The sequence below is a fragment of the Tyto alba genome, unplaced genomic scaffold (genome assembly GCF_018691265.1).
Source record: "Tyto alba isolate M040663 unplaced genomic scaffold, T.alba_DEE_v4.0 Super-Scaffold_41, whole genome shotgun sequence".
Lineage (NCBI taxonomy): Eukaryota > Metazoa > Chordata > Aves > Strigiformes > Tytonidae > Tyto > Tyto alba.
The window spans coordinates 4,809,735-4,823,753 of record NW_024881317.1 but is presented as its reverse complement, the minus strand read 5'-3'; the positions used below and the strand labels follow the sequence as shown (position 1 = coordinate 4,823,753).

The following is a 14,019-nucleotide window of genomic DNA, read 5'->3' as shown; positions in this document are numbered from 1 at the left end:
CTTTTTTAGAGCATCTTTCACATAAAATAATATTTCATAAGGGGGGGGGGGGGGGGGGGGAAAGCCTAGTTTTGAGCAGAAACCAGAGGAGGAAGGGAGTGCTTTCTCCTAGCCAACTACTGAAAAAATTAGCTGTCTAAATTTATCCACAAAGACAGAAAAACCCCGTCATTTTTGGAATGTTAATCCCTCTACATGACAGAATGTTTAAAATATTGCATTTTAATGGTCTAAACTTTGGTACGGTCTTTCAAACAGCTGACTTCAAATGCTCAAACAACCTATACAAGACCTGATTCCTTTTGCCCAGTATACTGTGAGAATAAAGAGACTGGAGAGACATTACTCAGAAAATCCAGTTCCAGTGATTCATAGCCAGGGCTGGAATCAAATAACTACAGAATGAAGGCTGCAATAAGGAAATACACATATTAAATACATGCAGTAACGTGTTCCGATCACAGAAATATGGGTATAAGTCATCTCCAAAGAACTGAAGAGGCAGTTCTTTGGAGCAGCTGTAAATTTTTATATTGCTACAGAACCAGGAATTAGCAACATATTAACAATGGTATATTTTCTGTCTTTTCTGGTTTTCCCCAGCACTCTTGAAAGGATTACTCACATTCAGTGCAAATTCTGAAGGGAAAAAACCACTGCCATATTGAACTACTTCCTAGTAGTTATGGCATAAAATTTGGCAGACTTTGAAATTAACTGCCACATCTCAAAGGTTCAGTTCCACCCAGCACTGATATTAGGACTTCAAAGTGATTATCTCCTTCCTCTTTAAACCTCTAGTATGTACACAACAATGCCCACCAGTAAAATATTTGAATAGATCTATAAAAACTTATACCAAGAAGCAGGCATTAATTGTAAAGCCTGTAAGCTATGTCTGACTCAACATCATTTCACTACTCATGTGTTCCCATGTTTACATCCCAGTCGTTACCAGGCCTTTTCTATCTGACAGACCTTCCCAAGGATGTTGAAATTATTATGAAGTTGGTCTGTGAATTATTATCTCTCCCCTGTACAACTCCAGCTGAAGTTTAACTACCTCTGGTCAGCTTCCACACAAAGCTTTCTGGTCTTGCTTCTTGGTACTTCAGTTTCTCACAGATGCTGTAACGACATATCCCCTAAGTGAAGGAGTAGGTGTGATGAAGCATTCAGAATCTCAAAATAACATCAAAGGATTTGCCCAACCTGACATCAGCCCACTAACTGCTCAATTTTTAATCATATGAAAGATTTTTGAAGGAATCTACTCTTGCATCCCCTTCCTCAGGATTTTATGGTTGAAAACCAATATCACGCTGAAACTGTAGAGCCAGCTGTGAAGCACTTGGATCCAACCATTCAGATAGAAGCACCTGTTGATGATTCTAGAGCAAACAAAGTGGAAGAAAGGAGCAAGGACAGATTAAGAGAAGCCCAGCACTGCTTAGCACCTGGCGACTCTAAGATGCTACCAGAAACAGTACCGTCTATCAAACAGAGAGCAAACACTCATCATTCAATGAAACCAACACTATCCTAGAACATATTGTTGTGGTGAGGTACTCTATGTCCTCTAGTTTTACATTTTTTTTTTCCTTCAACATTAAGATTTTTCCCTTCCCCTCAGAGTAGTTTTAGTACATAGAGCATTTCAGACTAGCACACATCAGCACAGCCGCCAGGAGCCAGAGGCCTACAACATGGTTTGTAATCCCTCAAAGACACAAATGCCTCAATGTAACATACCTGTACCTCTCATTCCCAGCTGAACAGAACAGAGCAGCCTATTGAAAACAACAGTGAAAACAACCCAAAGTGTATTTCAGTTGGATACACTGGAGTTCGATGACCACCCCCCCACACACAGCGCCCTCAGCCATCTGTCACTAATTCTTTACCCTAGAAGTTACCTCAAAACAGCTTTCAAGCTTCCCAGCTGTGATACATAGCAACACGTGTGCTATATCTATTTTATTTAGAGTGACTAGGACTCGGGGACACTATTTGGCACTGTAAAACCTCCCATCCCTTCAGGTTTTCTGCAAGTGAAGCAATCAACCCTGCTAAAAGCTCCAGCAGCATTACAGCTACTCACATCACACCAAAATTAGAGCAAATGGAAACCCGAGTGAAGAAAACAACTACCTTAGACCACAGTCAACAGGAACCAATAGATAGTACAGTTACTCCATTTGCTCCAAAGTGCGTAATACTAACGACTAAGAAGGTGCAAATAAACATGACTTATTGACAAACCCAGGCAGCACAAATTGCATTCTCTTTCAAAACAGTTTACGTTGCCCAGCACAACCCAGACTGGCATCATTGCAGCTGGCACTCGAGAGAAAGAGGAAAAAAACAAGTCCATTTTGTCCCTTCCACACCAGTATGAATTCAGTACATAAACAAACCCAACTGAGGCATATACACAAGCATCTATCAGGTATTCAGGCCAGTTTTACTCTATCTTCAACACTAAGTAAACAAATTGGTTGGGAACGTTTTACCATCAGTACGGCACTGTTCTAGAAACATTTCCTCCACTAAAAGGGAAATTTCCCACTGGAAGATGCAAATCAGAACAGTAATGCTGATGCCAGTGGGGATGAAAGCAGGAAAGCAAGGGTCACCCTGCAGCAGCGAAAGCTGCTCCCCCCCCCATCTGCTGCAATCACCCACCACTCAGTCACAAATTTGTTCACATTTCTGAAGGGGCAACTGAAGTTCCTGAACTCTTCAGTAACACATAAGGAAAGAAAAGGGCTGCTGCAGAACAGCTCTGAGGCAAATTATTTTTCTTTTCGCTACAGATTATGAGCAAGATATTGGGGTTTTCTTGTTGTTGCTTTAAACTAGATTTAATCTGCCTGTCTTCCAAATGTTGCAAGTATAAGGCAATAAGCTTTACAGGATTTAATTAATATATTGCAAGCAAGGAGTGCTGGTCAGTCACCTCCTGGCAAAACCCCAGATGAAGGAAGAACACTATTCACATTCCAGGTTTATTCGAAAGGAGGAAGACAGTTTGATAACTATCACACTGGCCTAAACTATATAGTTCTCTTCATGCTGAATGATGACAGCAGTTTAATCTTGGGTAAAAAAAAAATCACTGGTTTGGAGGGTTTCAACTCCTGCTTCGTTTCAGGAATGCCCTTCACATTTATGCATTAAGCCCATCAACAGGATTAACCATTCTGGCACAAGCAATGAAACATAATGCTTGTCTTAGAGGCAGACAACAACACTGCTCCAGTCAAAGGCTAATTACGCTAAAAATGAAGCGGGGGGAGGGGGTAGCTTCAGTAAAACTAATGTTTACAATACACACAGTAGGGCAAACGTAGAAAGTTTTTGCTCATCTCCAACTAGGATACCTGCATTAACGACAAATAACAAAACCTGTTGAGTTTTAAACATCGAAAATATTAAAACTCGAGGAAGTAGCCTGGAAAAAGCAAGACCATTCAAACTGTTTCACTACAGAACAAGTTTTTTCAAGTTGTTCATCTGGTAGTGAGATAGCCCACTGAAAATAGGATTAAGATCTAGATATTTAGGAACCTGAGAAAAGAGAAGAACTGCAATGGAAAGGTAAAAAAAAAGATGCAAGAGTACGGACCCTTTGGAAAGTTATCAGAGACACCTGGGTGCATTTATTTTAAATTACTGACTAGTCAATCCGGGAGTACTTCATCGCTTATGGTATTTGCACACTGCAAGTGAGGGCATCCCGTTAAGATCAACATTACTTCAAACAATATTAAGGCAATTATGTTCAAAATGATTAAACAAAGTATTTCCTTCACAACTTCCAGAAACACAAGAGAATGTAAGCAAATCTGACAGCGACAGAAGGTTGTGCTCCTGAGATCCACAAGAAACAAAAGGTGAGTTCTTTCCTTGGCTTTAATAATCATGGAATAATTTTTTCATTTTAAATCTTTCCACTATTATAAACAGAGGGAATACAGAAGGTGCAAGAGTTTGTAGGACCCAAAAGCAGACTGAAAGATCGCACATTAATCCATCTCAATGTATTTTACCAAATTTTTAGGTGACATGGACAGCAGAAAGGATACAATTGACTTGAAATCTGTATTAAAATTAGTTTCTTCTCATACACCACGACTGCGCACGGAAGTATTTCAGAGGGAAAAGAGAAAATGTTGAATATCTTTTCAGACTTGATGCAAATTGCTTTCACAGTCTGTAAATCATCCTGAACTGTCTGGACATGAACTTTTAACTCCATCCTACATGGCTTGATCTCCGACAAACAAAACTACTGCAACAGTTGCTGTTTGCTGGCGGGTGACTGAACAGCTCTGTTTGCAGCTAGAGAAGGCTGAGCTGGGTTGCAGAGCTTACTTTGAGAAAAAGCACAAGGATGCTCCCGATCCAGAGACAGTGGACATGGCTGCGACCCCAAAGGAAGCCCCAAGCGAAGCGCTAAAGTTCAGCAGCTCTGAATCCCCAGAGCACTCAAGCCAAGCAAAGGACTGAAACACCTGAATTAGAAGACACTGAAAAAAAGTGACTTGGGTCAGTGAGAGGCACTGATGGGAACAGCAGTCTGCTGTTCCATTGCTCAGTGTTTTCTTCTAACCTAAGCGGAGGATGACATTTTGTTATCCAGCCTGCACTTAGTCCAGCATCTTTGAAAACATCCTCCGTTATGAGACAGAACTATTTCAGTACTTCCAACACGTTGATAAAATAAACTGAACAAGGAAAAGCACACTTGACACTGCCATCCCCCAGAAACTGCAAACACGCATAATATACTCACAGGACAAACGGCACACACACTGCTGCTGGCCCTGTAGTCAAATACACAGTTAATAGCTGGATGCATGAGTTGTCTCTGCTTATACACATACACAGGCTTTTGAGGAATTCCTATTAGTATGACTGGAAAAAAAAAAAAATAATGACATTGCTTCGGACTTTCTAAATCCTTTCCTGTAGTAAGGATTTGTGATCAGATTAGGGATTACCAGACAGTTTTTTTTATTTATTTATAAGAAGGACAGTCAAGGTGAGCTGTATGACAGGATTCGACAGGGGCTCCAGGCTGCAGCAAAGCCAGCTCAGCAATATTGCCTGTCTGCTCTGTAGCCAGAGACAGCATCAGATGGCACTTATTAAAGAAAAAGGGGGGGGGGAGATCCATGTTTTTGATACTGGCACAAAGTGGGAAGCACACTGCTTCCCACTCTGTTTCTGCTAGAGTTTGGCACGTTTGAGCTACACTTTTCTCCTCCGGTACCTTTTTTTGTCATCTCAAGGCACATTCACATGAACATATAAATACACAGATCCTTACTCTCTGTGTATAGCAGATACTTACATGGATGGTCTCAAAAAAGAATATTCTTTTCACACACTAAAAAAATTATACGGAGTTATTTTAAATTCAGAACTGTTTGTATATTCCTTATAAGTTTATAAAACTCTCACTGTCCTCCCATGACTAACGAAACTGGAATTGAGAGAGTATTCTATATTTATAACTCGTCTGGTTGCTCATGCCTATGGCCCTATTTCCACCCTCCGTTACTGTACACAGAGCTATGTGAGGTATTGTGGGTTCCCAAACTTCACCGATTTCCTAACAAGGCAGGCCTGTGTCCCGGAGGAACAAGCTGGGGGCTGTTTCGTTCGAGCATTGGCCGAACTCAGAGGGAGAGGCCTTGAGCGCTGTGGTTTTGGCAGCTCCTCTTGAAACTGGTATTAGAGGCCATTTCTGTGCAATTACATGCCTAACTGGCACCGGACTGTGCATCGATGCTACTGATACACCGTCTACAGGCCAGGCCTGCTTACAGCCCGAACTGTATTGCTATTGCTATGCACTTACCCTATTTATTTTAGCAGCGCCTGCAAGCTACAGCCCTTCAATGCTTTGACTGACAGAGCTGCTCAGCTCCTACGTTACAGACACACCAGAAGTACCAGGCAAATCCAAGGCATTACAACAAATTCCAACAGACTATTAATTGGCCTCTCAAAATTGAAAGGAGACACCACCTTCAAACTTTATCTGAAACCCCCTCGAGACCACAATGTGTTCAGCGATGCTGGTACACTACAGACATCAAACAGGTGGCAGAAAAAGAGAGTATCAGGTATCTAAATGCATCAAAATGAGGAAAAAGATGGTTTTCATATGAATGAGGGCTGGGTGACGCTCATAATCCATACAAATGTCTAAGGTTTGCCCAAGAATCACACAACCACATCTCATCGTTTAAACAAAAACACTTCACTAGTTCATAAATCCCACAGAAAAGACTAAATCTTTGTGATGATAGAGGTGCCTAGTAATCGATGGATTTTTAACGTGTTAGGCACCTGAGTGGCACAGAAACTTTCTAATTTGCAGATTCTATATATGTTCAATATAAATAATTATTTTTACAGAAAGTAGAGGGGGGAAAAAGAGACATAGGCAGACTTTTCAAATTCAAAGTATGTTGTGGTAGCTGGGATTGGGGTCTAAATCTCATGGAGTTAATTCATTATGGTACTTGACCTATAAAAAAAAAAACACAAAAATCAAGAAACCCACAACTCTTCCTATGAGGCTTTGCAGAGTCCAGAGACAAAAGAGCACCGAATAGTGGTGTCATACCAGGAATTAAGAGAAAGCAGAAAGAGTACAGCCCAGCATTGAAGGGGAAAGGAAGCATGGAAAACATTTTTCTTTTTCCATCTAATTGCCTTCTCCTTTAGCCTCCATGTAACAACTCATGCAATTTCCACAAATCACCCCAAGTGCTGGGGAGTCAGATCATATTCAAGCTCACGATAATTTATCTGGGGAATCTACATGCTTTACATACAAAAATGTGTCAAGATCTGGACTACACTTAAAAACATTAAGGCTCCATACCTGCTAGTCAAAACACATCACCAGGAAAGCGAGTGGCCAACATGGCTAAATTAATTTAACTGAACCGAGAAAGTTTTCCTCTAGCAAAATAAATTTGTCCTCAGAATATTTTAGCTGAGAAAGAAATCACCTAAATCACCCTATAAAGCAAAATGAAATTTCAAAAGGAAAAAAAGGGCATAGGTCAAAGATGTATTTTGGTTCAGTCAAAATAATTGCTGCTTTGAAAGCTGAACAGGGTAACACACCTCACTAGTGTGAGGTACTTGTGACAAAGAAACACTACCTTAAACCCTCATGGAACTCGGTGTCTGGTTTGTTTGCACGTTATGTATGCTCAGAACAAGTACCAGCACGGGGAGAGCCCCTGAACGTGTTTTGCAAACAATTACAACCACCTGAAACAATGTGCCGCGGCTGAAGTCATCTCAGCAAAGGCCCCAGCCTCGCTCAAGTGGCACCATTTGCAAATTCAGTTCTCATCAGAGGCGCAGAAGGGAAACAGGCCAAGGCCTCTCCTTCCCTTTAAATCCCAGGGTCACAGTCTCCACTGCAGGTAGGCAGTTGTGCTGCTTTTTTTTTCCCCAGTTTATTCAACCACCTTCTTTGCTTTGCAATAAAGCTGTCAAGATTAACAGACAACTCTGACGAGTCAGATGTTCAAAGAAAAAAAAAATAAATCTGTATTTCTCACCATCTAAACAGTAATGCTACTGGTGTAATTGTTTTCAATCACTTTGCATACTCATAACACAAGACAAACTTTTAAAAGCTATTAAAAACTCCTCCTACTTACCAAGAACAAAAATTATCTAAATTTATTCTAAGAAGCTAAAGTTCACTTCAATTTGAGGGAAGGATTTAAATGTGGAATATTTTTTCTTCCATCAAAATTGGGCAGGAAAATTATAAAAACGTCTTTGAAGAACTAAGTACAACAAAGCTTAGTATTACCTTTTGAAATTATATAAAAAAAAAAAAACAGGTTTCACATATTTACACCATTAAAAAAAGTTTATGTTGTAGTAATTAAAGCACAGATGTTCTTCCACATAAAGATTCTAATTTGACTGACCCTTTTCTAGAGTTTTTAAAAATTCTCTTTAATGTTAAAATTCCACTAAGCATTTAATTTATTCTGCAGAGGGTTAGTATTAGGTATAGAAGATGCAAAACAAACAAGCACTACACAATTCAGTAATGAAAGTATTTATAGCTTCTTCATGCAGAATGTGCAGACTTTCAGACAGACTGTGATGACTGTTCACAACCTCGCTTACCCTACAAATGATCATATTTATAGGACACGTACAAATGGAAAATTTAATGAATTCTAAGCTTTATTTCTCAATAATACTGCAGTAAACAAGACTGCAATCACCTTTTCTTCCAGTTATGGGACTCTGAGCCAATAACTGCAGATACCTTTGGTTATAAAGGTCAAATGGGTGAATCACCGTGCTTCCCATTTTCAAACTCCTCATGATGCTACAGTGCCTTTTTACTATTCAGAAAGGCATCCTTCTCCTTCTACTGATCTATTCTGAACACGCTAGCCATGCCTTTCAAGTAAGTTCTCTAGGTGTGTATTTACAACACACAAAGCAGACCAAGAACAAAGTATTTCTGACTCTGCTAGACTTATCAATATTGTATCATTCCCAGAAACATTTAAGGCTAACGCTGAGCAATGTGACAAAGTTACCTATCACCTCTGGTCCGGATACTCCTGCCTGTAAAAGGAGCCCCACGGCTGTTTTTGGCTGGCTACAGAGGGACAGTGCGGTATTGCCATCAGGCCACACTCAACTGGAGAAAAGCTTTCCAATTCCATCATTAGAAATGACATTTTTATTCCAGTGTTTACAACTGCAAAATGTTATATGAACCTAAGCTCCCATACACATTAAAAAAAAGTTTTCTGTAATAATGCAAACACTAGCTTGAACACAGTTTAATAATCACACTGATTTAAAAAAAAATAAATAAAAAAAAAAAAAATCACAATCCCCATTTGCAGACAGAACCTTCACTGAAAAACAGTAAAAGGGAACTACCAAATAATGGCAGATCCTGCTTGTTGATGGTTATGAAACAAAAAGCTGGGAATGGAAAAAATAATTAGTATTCCAGGATGTCCCCCCACACACACCCCCAAAACTAAAAGCATTAAATTGGATGGGAATAGAATAGCTGATTTTGCCTGCAGTCAAATACAGAGAAGTATCATTTAAATTGCAAATTATAGAGCAACAGATTTTTGCACAAAGTTCAAGGGGTTTTTATGGTTTGTTTTTATGAATTAGGAATGACATGGGGAAAAAGTAAGGGGGTTGGGCTAGTCACTACCCTTAATACATATTTCAGCTTAAATATTTCTCAGATTTATTTGATGCATTTTTATCTAGGCACCATGGCTTGTTAAAAGTGATGACAGAAATTAAAGCAGCTTCGCAGAGATCATCTCTAAGGATGTAGTATCCACTGGTGGCCACGCCGGCGCTGGAGGATTAACAGCTACAGAAGGATCTCCGAAGTGACTAATTACTCCCTCCTACCCACATCATGTCCTTCCCCACAAGGGAAACTTTTAATCCATTTATACCTTTCCTGGGAAGTGCTTTTCAACTGATAGTTCATTTGACAAACCTGCTTCCTTTTCCCAGGTTTTGAAGAGCTTGTTCCTACTAACATCAGCTTCTTGGCCTTGGTTCCTACAAATTAAGCTTCATGAATGCTTAGTAACAGAAAAAAATATACTATATACTTCACATTTATACACCGCTTTTTAATCAGCAGTTCACAAAATGCTTTACAAAGAATGAAATCTAATTGAGTGGTTGTTTTTGATGCCTATTTTAAAGCAGGGGGGAACAGATGCAGTAAAAAATGACTAGTTACTCAAGGTTACAGCAAAAGATTTAAGAACAGAAGCAGCTGTTTGTCTTGATATGCAAAAGCCCTTGACACTACACGACCATAATAATTTTCTTTTAAAATGTAACAAGCCACGAATTACAGACTTGAGCACACGATTACAGAATGCTATTCAGAGTACTGGGGGTTCAAATGTTTTCTTGCCAAGCTGTTACACAATAGAGAAAAGACAAAGCAGAAGCCAGATTACCTTTTTAAAATTATTTTGGAAACCAGCTTGTTTGGGGCATATTTGCAAAATATTCTACCAGTGGATATGTCAGTAACCACAAAGAAACAGAACTCTTAACAGTGGACCACAGACTAGTATGAAATGTAAAATACCTTTGTAATACCAGACTTGGGTCCTTCGTGACAAACGACTGCAAAGATATTGTGGTGAAGAGTCTACAGATTTTACAAGATGACAACAAATGTCACCATCTTCACCACAGGAAGAAGTGAGGCTTATCTGACAAAACAGTACTGAGCCAACAGCTTTATGGTGATACACGATGGATCCATACAAGTCAGCACCACATCACTTAAGTGGAAGATTTAGCTGTGAGGAATACTATAAAACTGCATTAGTGAAAAGGATGTAAAACAGAATCTTGGGATTCTTATAAGAAAATGTACACATGGTATCCTTTTCCAAAAGTTCGATCTCTGATATTTGGACTTGAGGGCTTTTTGGAGGTTTTTTAAGAAGTAAACCAAATGGCTTTACACGTTAATTTCACTTCTTAAACTACATTGTTTTCTTTGTTCCCTCCTCCTGTTGTTTTTATTTAATCACAGATGCAGATGGTGCCACCTAGGCAAGTTTACATGCTTGCACCATTGAGTGTCTTCGAATTACCTTCATGCAAACAATTGTTTTTAGGAGATACCACTGCCAAATTTGGCACTTAAGGAAGGTGAATCTAATTCTGCTTTTTGTGCTCACTGGAGAGATGGGGGACTCTCCCATTGTAGAATGGACACACACAGAGTCAGTTTAACCACTTTTAGACACACATGACTCCCATGATCTCAGTCCCATCTTTGTACCTCTGGTCCTCACTTAACTCCACTGTTCAATGCCCTATATAACCTCTCCTACACAACCTGTGTCAATCACAACTGGATTTTCTCAGCCACCAATAGCCACAGAGTTCAAGTACTCTGTAGGAACTGGTGGATTTATCTGCCTTACTCGACACACTAGTGGGGAAGTGACAGGATTTCACCCATAAATAAGGAACCTGGAGTCTACATGACCTGCCCACAGCTGAAGAGCTTGGGACACAGTCCAAACCATTTGCATCGTAACTAGGGAGATTTCTCCAAACTGCCTTTATTAAGATTAACAAATGTATCTGACTCAAAAATTATCATTTAGAGAATGACATTACCAGGTCAATGTGTTCCTGAGCATCAAGTACCTCTGAGAAAATACAATTTTATAAGCATTTTGTGGTTCTTAGTGCAATGGATAACAAAAAAATAGGCTCAGCACAAACAACTTAATAGCAATATCCCTGGAAACCAAAATCTTTTTAAATGTAGTTTGAAAGCTGCCAAGCTAAACTTAAAAGAAACTCTACGAGTCCACAAGCCCCTTGGCTGGCTTCTCATTCCCTCAGATTTCATCTCACTTACATGGCAGCATGTAATTTTGCTCACATCTGTGTCATCTCTAGATAAATGAGGACAGCATCCTGTTCACTCTTAACATCTCCTACTGTATACTGGCTTTTCCCCTGCTCCCCTGTTGGCCTAAATTATCTTTCAGGAGCTTGTATACTCTGCAGCCTGTTCCTTGAGCTCTTAAATCACTCCTCAAGCCTCCTTTCTACCCCGGACTCTTAAAAATGCAACCTCATGAGTTATTCCCTACAAACCATTAATAAAGTACTATAATGAACTTGGTACTTCCCAAACGTCAATACAGTCTACTGGCAACCCTATCAATAACCAGAAGCTACAAAGTTCATGCAAGCGCACATCTAGTTTCTGCTGGTTTAGATCAGGGTTAGCTTGATAAATCAGCAATGCTGACATGCATCCAAACTAAAGGATTGCTGAGCTCCAGTATCTAAAGATGAAGATTACAACTAAGAAGTGTTCAGCTGTAAGTCTGATCTCATGATCTACATTACGTTCTTAGCAAAGTATTGCAGCATACATGGTTTTATGGGCAGTATCCTACTCATTTATAATGTGCAGGCTGTAAATCAGAAGACTCAACACAGAGAAACTAAGCTATAATTACATTTAGAGCTAAATGCTTTTGAAGTCCAACCATTCACAATCAAGAGTTAGCAGACAGGTCCAAAGGACTGTCTCACATCCAGAGTGCTGCAGCTTTCAGCAGGTACATGGTGGGTCTAAGGAACTACACACCAGCAAACAGAGAAACCCATTTTTAATAAAACCTCTACTGGTTAAATGGGGGGCTAAAAAAATAAATAAAAATGCACAGAACAAAACTCTAAAATGTCAAGTATAATCATTATTTTACCTGCACCTATACAATCTTTCACATGCCAGTAAGTGAACAGCGCTTGCTCATGCTAACATGTTTTTGTCAAGAAAGAAAAGCAGGCTGCATTGCAAGCACCTGTGTTCAGAGAAGCTTCTTACAGGTTCAGTGACTCTTTGTGCATCCTAAACCCCAGAGCTGAAATGAAGAAAAAAAAAAAAAAAAAAAAAGGAGGGAGGAGAAGAACAAAAAAAAAGAAAAAAAAACAAACCAAACCAACACTACAACCAAGCAACCAATAAAAAAATGTGTTGTTTCATTCACCGCTCATTCCAAAACATTCAAATCAGCACCAGGTCGGAGGGGAAATCCAATCAGGACACTGCTCCCGCTGCCTGCCCCTGCCGCACGCGCTCGGCAGGGCCGCGCAGCCACGTGACAGTTTGTTTATGAGACTGGAGCAGCATCACGAGGCGCGTCCCCCGCTGCACCCCACGGGGACCTGCCCCACGGGCGGGGGACAGCCACTGCCCCCACACCAAATCAAAGCAAGGCAGCACAGCAGATCTTTGTAAAAAATGCTTTTCAAAACTCTGCACATGTACCAAGTATATGACATAGCACAGAACATTTCTATGCTGTTAACGTTTCAGCATGCATTTCCTGACTTCAGACTTAAAATTAAAAGGGAGGCAGAAGCAGCCATTCAAGACAGAAGAAAATGTGCTTTTAAGAACACACATGCACAAAACAAAACAAAATTTCAAGGCAGATCTTACCATAACCTCAGTTTGATTCTGCAGGTATAGATTTCTCTCCATAAAAATCAATAAAAGATTATTTTAAGCCATTTGATTTCATTACCCTGTATCAAATCTCTGCTCTGAATGGAACATCTGAATCAATTTGTAAAGCTCCTACAGGCTATACTGCCGTAGGCTTTCAAGTGTCTTTTCTCTACCTCTCTTACCACAAAGACAGTAAGATAAAAATCCCACACTGGAGGTTATTTGCTGTTTCTAAACAAGTACCAGCAGATTTATTTTTTTTTCATTAGTGCTCTGATTCTTTACACTGATGTTTCAGGAGAAAATGAAAAACCAACCACAAACTGTACAGAAGAGAGGCCCAGTTCAAAACTGCAAAAATCTGCTTCCTTGGGTGTGATTTCTTCTAGATGCACCTAGCTGAGAGCTGTTTGTAAAAAGCAAACAGGCTTTGTGTGTCTAGAAGACCCAAAGCGTGTACCTGTGAGAGATGCACAGTGTGCCTTTCCTGCCCATTTTAACGCTCCGTGTGCTCTCAGAAACACACCGTTCTGCTGCGGCGGTGACTGAAGAACTAACATGTCCTATTCCCAGTACTGAAAGAGGAAAACATGTTGAATTAAACAAAAAAAACATGTACACTGTGCAGTCTTCATGCTGAGGCAATGGGGTTTCACCACAAAAGAAACACATTGTACATCATTTAATGCATTAAAAAAAGATGGCATAGTGGGTTTCTATGCAGTCCTCCGAATAATGAGAGGCTTATTAAGCACTGAGCAAACACACAAAAACAAGTGTCATGGCAATGGGGTTATTTTTGATATCTGTTTTAGTCAATATATTCCAATATAAAATAACTTGACTTTCAAATTCTGGGTTTATTGGATTGGCACCCCCCCATGCATTACATTCGTTTAGTTTAATTGCTGCCTTCATAACCCAGTCAACACATCCCAAGCTCC

At 39.9% G+C, this 14,019-nt stretch overlaps 1 protein-coding gene across 4 annotated transcripts in view; it reads right to left on the bottom strand.

Moving 5' to 3' along the window:
* Window positions 1–14,019, bottom strand: part of IGF1R (insulin like growth factor 1 receptor) — a 194,459-nt gene that overhangs the window by 56,687 nt on the left and 123,753 nt on the right. The gene's annotated exons all lie outside the window — the stretch shown is intronic.